Source organism: Belonocnema kinseyi, chromosome 10 (assembly GCF_010883055.1).
Source record: "Belonocnema kinseyi isolate 2016_QV_RU_SX_M_011 chromosome 10, B_treatae_v1, whole genome shotgun sequence".
In the NCBI taxonomy this organism is placed as follows: Eukaryota; Metazoa; Arthropoda; class Insecta; order Hymenoptera; family Cynipidae; genus Belonocnema; species Belonocnema kinseyi.
Genome location: NC_046666.1, coordinates 75267756 through 75271594, shown reverse-complemented (window position 1 = coordinate 75271594; position 3839 = coordinate 75267756). Strand labels below are relative to the sequence as shown.

The window sequence follows — 3839 nt, the reverse complement described above, 5'->3', positions numbered from 1 at the left end:
GGGGGGGGGGGGGTCAAACATTTTTCTATTCTGCCTTAATTGGGAGAGCCGGGTATATGATCAACAAAATTTGTTGGGTCAATCTTTTAAAGTCTGCTAATTAATAAAAACCAAAAGCAAAACAGAATTTCTTGAAAACAGCATTTTATAATTGCAATAGTATTAATTTTGACTAACCGTCAAATTCTTCTAGTAATAAACGTAAAGACAGGAATAACGGGATCGTGAACATTCATGGGCTCGAATCTTTGACTTTTTAACTCGCGAGCCGTTATTCAATTAATCATATATTCTGCTAAAATTTATAAATTTATATAAAAATTCCGAAAAGAAAACAATAAATTGGACTTAGTTTCATAGTGAAAAGGAGAGTAGTTCACGAAAAAAATATTCGCATTTCTTGGCAGGCTTCGGTCCCACTGTGGAACGCATTTGCCGCGGAAATTTCATCGTACCGGATGTTGGATATAAAATATTTTTCTCGTAAGTCACTGCTTCTTTTACTGTAAAGCTTACCGAAATCGTAAGACACATTCAGAGTTTACACTGACATCAAAATTGAGAAAAATTTTAATGATGGATTTATAAATACTATTTTTTAATTGTTCAAAAACAACAAAAAAAAACTAGAAATAGGTGATATCATATATTATTACAATCATAGACTTCAAAAAGTTAAATTGGTTAATTAGAACCAAAGATGCAGAAATTAAAAAACAATTCAAAGTACCATATCTCCGCGATTTTTTATAATATTAAAAAATATATTTCGGGTTCTTTTTTTACTACAAAAAGATCTTCTATTTTACAGCTAAACCTTATGATAACAGAAAATTGCCTGCACTTGAAACTCTACACATCGCGTTGGATGCGCCTGCTAGTGCAGAAGCCTGTATGTAGAAATGGAAAGTGTACCCATTTTGGTAAATACATGTTAATATAGAGGAACTGGGGAAGAATCGTATTTTTTACATCCTCATCAAAAAAGATATTATATTTGTTTAAAAATTACCCCCCCCCCTTTCCTACGTTTATGGCTGCAGATTATTAGTCTGTAAGTACTCTAAGTTCCGAAAGAATTGGCTGAATGGATTGGCCTTTAGTATATCCTTGAAGTGTCCTAACTTGTAGGTCAAATTTGTTAGCCAGCTATTCTGGATGGAAATTAAAATAATGAGAGCATTTGCGAAAAACTATATGGTTTTTTTGATACAAAGAAAAAATTACCAGAGTTATAGCATTTACAACATTGGAAAAAAATGAACATCTTAAGCCAAATAATGCACGATATAAAAAAAAGTCAGTTAAAAAAAAAACATTGCTCTTTGAACACCCTATAAGATTATTATAATAACTTTTCGAATTCTTTTTGGAAAATCGAACATTCAAATTTTGATCGCCCAAAAAATAATGAAAGATAAATTCCACTTGGTGGTCAATCTATGCAAGAGACTGTAAAAACTGAACTTACAAAAATTGTGCACTTAAAATAGATGTACATATTTGAGCTACTGGATCGAATAAGAGCACATAAATTTTTCAGCACAAGGGAAAATTAACCCTGACAGGACAAAAAGAAGATTAGTGGAAATATGTTTAGACTGAATGCAAGAAAATTTCTTGCAATAATGGAATTTCCAAAAATTAATTCTCTAAACAACTTCAGAAAACCCCGAGAGCTCATCTCGCTCGAGCAGAAAAAATGTATGTGTCCTTATTCGACCCGGCAGCTCATTTTTTGTTTTATTTGTGAAAAACAAGATTAAAAATATATAAAAAATTTAATTTGTGTACAAACGAAACAAGCTACCAAAAAACAATTTAACAAAGGTTGTTAATCCAAAAAATAGCTACAAATTTATTAATAATTGGCTTGCACACCCAAAAAGATCTATAAACTTGTTATTAATAAGTTTTTGATGGGACGCGTATTTTTTGTTTTAATCTTTAAAAATAATATTCGAAAATTAAATATTTATATAAACGACACAATTTACGAAAAAATTACGAATATACAAAAGTCGTACATCAAACGAAGATCTACAAACTTTTCATTATTCACTTTTTGACAGGATGCGTAGTTTTGGTTTCAAACGTGAGAAATAAAATATTTTTTTTTAACTGTGGGAAAAGGACACAAGGTATGACATTTTTTAGGATGTATGTGAATAAGAATTAATACAAAATAAAATACAAATAATAAAGTAATCATGAACTTTAAAACTCCTTCTTCATTTTGCAATATCTAAATAAGCAGTCCATGGCCGAGGTACAAAAATAAATATAATACACATTTGATATAATAGAGTTGAACTCAATGTAGAGAAATTCGCAGTTTGGACAAAATCCATTGCGAAGTATGACACAGGTGATGATAATGTGTTCGTTAAAGCCGAAGGACGTTGAACAAAAGAGAATTCACAATCTCCAAATTATATTTTTCGGTGATTTAATATTTAATTTTAAAATGTATTTGCACAAATTTGGGGAAATTACAAAGACTGAGTGCGGAGCGCGAGGTAAGAACATTATCGAGAGCAAAGCGCGAGATCCAACAGTCGCATGCTATGTGCGCGCTTAAACTAACGAACTGCGCGCACAGCACCCGAAGAGAATGTGCCCGTGCAACGCGCAGATTTTGGAAAGACTATTTCCAAAAAAAACGACAATTTCGGAGTTTATAAAAAAAATGATTTTAACTTTTTATTCCAATCAATTTTAAAGTTAAATTAAAAGAGCATTCAAAGCACTAATATTTTTTTCAAATCGAGAATGTTTAAGTCGAGTTATTCACACTTGAATTTCGGCGCGCATAGTCAAAAGCTGAAATATTGGGCCCCTGACGCCAGGCAACCCCCAACTCTTGTTCTGAATGTTTAAAAAGTACTACAAGAGATTGCAATGTTATCGCCGCTTTCTACTCTAAATTATTTTCAAGAAAAAAGTTAATATATTAAAAAGATAATATTTCTAATGAAATTGAATGGGCTGCATTTGAAGAAAAACTTCAAATATGTTTAAAATATAAAAATGTGCATGAAAAATATTTTTCAATGAAAAATAATCAGTTTCATAGTAAAGCGCACAAAAAATCGTCAAGTAAGAACTTATATAACAGTTAAATTGATCAAAGTAACAGAATTTATGATTTATTACCAAAAAAATGTCGTAAATTGTAGCCCCTGTAGATTGACAACCCGGCTTTCAAGAGATGTCTTATGGGGAACGAAAAGAAAACTTAGCGAAGTTCCAAGAAAACTGAAGATACCACATTTTTAGGCAGGACCCCCTGTAATTTTTTCCCTATGTGTATACTTAATTAAGTAATAAATTCACAAAAATAATTTAGTTGGGAAAAATATCTAATATGGGCGGGGGGGGGGGGAGGGTGAAACTTCCAGATACTTTAGGGAGATTTAAAGACGTAAGCAAACATATTATAAACGTAGATGCGGTACGGGGCGTCAGAGTGGGGAATTATATATATAGGACATCACATTTTCTGTCCTACCGAGGTGCTGCCCTCACCGTACTACGAAGTCGAATTCTTGTCTTCTCATTCTTCATAAAATATGACATTAAAGCAGTAGAAAGATTTTTTTAAGTTAGAAAAGTTTGACATGTATGTGTTATATTGAAAAAGGCTCAAATGAGTTTTTAAAAATATGTGATATCTCTAACGAGATATCACGTGCCTTTATATCGTTGGTTACAGAGTAAAGTCAAGATTAGAACTAAACTAGTGGCCCTGAAGCTCTCAAATATATAGGGCTGCTTATCTAATCGAAGGAGGAAGCTGTGACTATATTACAGCCCCCTTTTTGGATTGTTTTTGGCCT

At 32.1% G+C, this 3839-nt stretch overlaps 2 protein-coding genes across 3 annotated transcripts in view; one reads left to right on the top strand and one right to left on the bottom strand.

Moving 5' to 3' along the window:
- The window catches only part of LOC117182026 (6-phosphofructo-2-kinase/fructose-2,6-bisphosphatase-like), a 110823-nt gene that overhangs the window by 61006 nt on the left and 45978 nt on the right, over positions 1-3839 (bottom strand). The gene's annotated exons all lie outside the window — the stretch shown is intronic.
- LOC117181208 overlaps positions 1-3839 on the top strand; it is a 243827-nt gene that overhangs the window by 221798 nt on the left and 18190 nt on the right. The gene's annotated exons all lie outside the window — the stretch shown is intronic.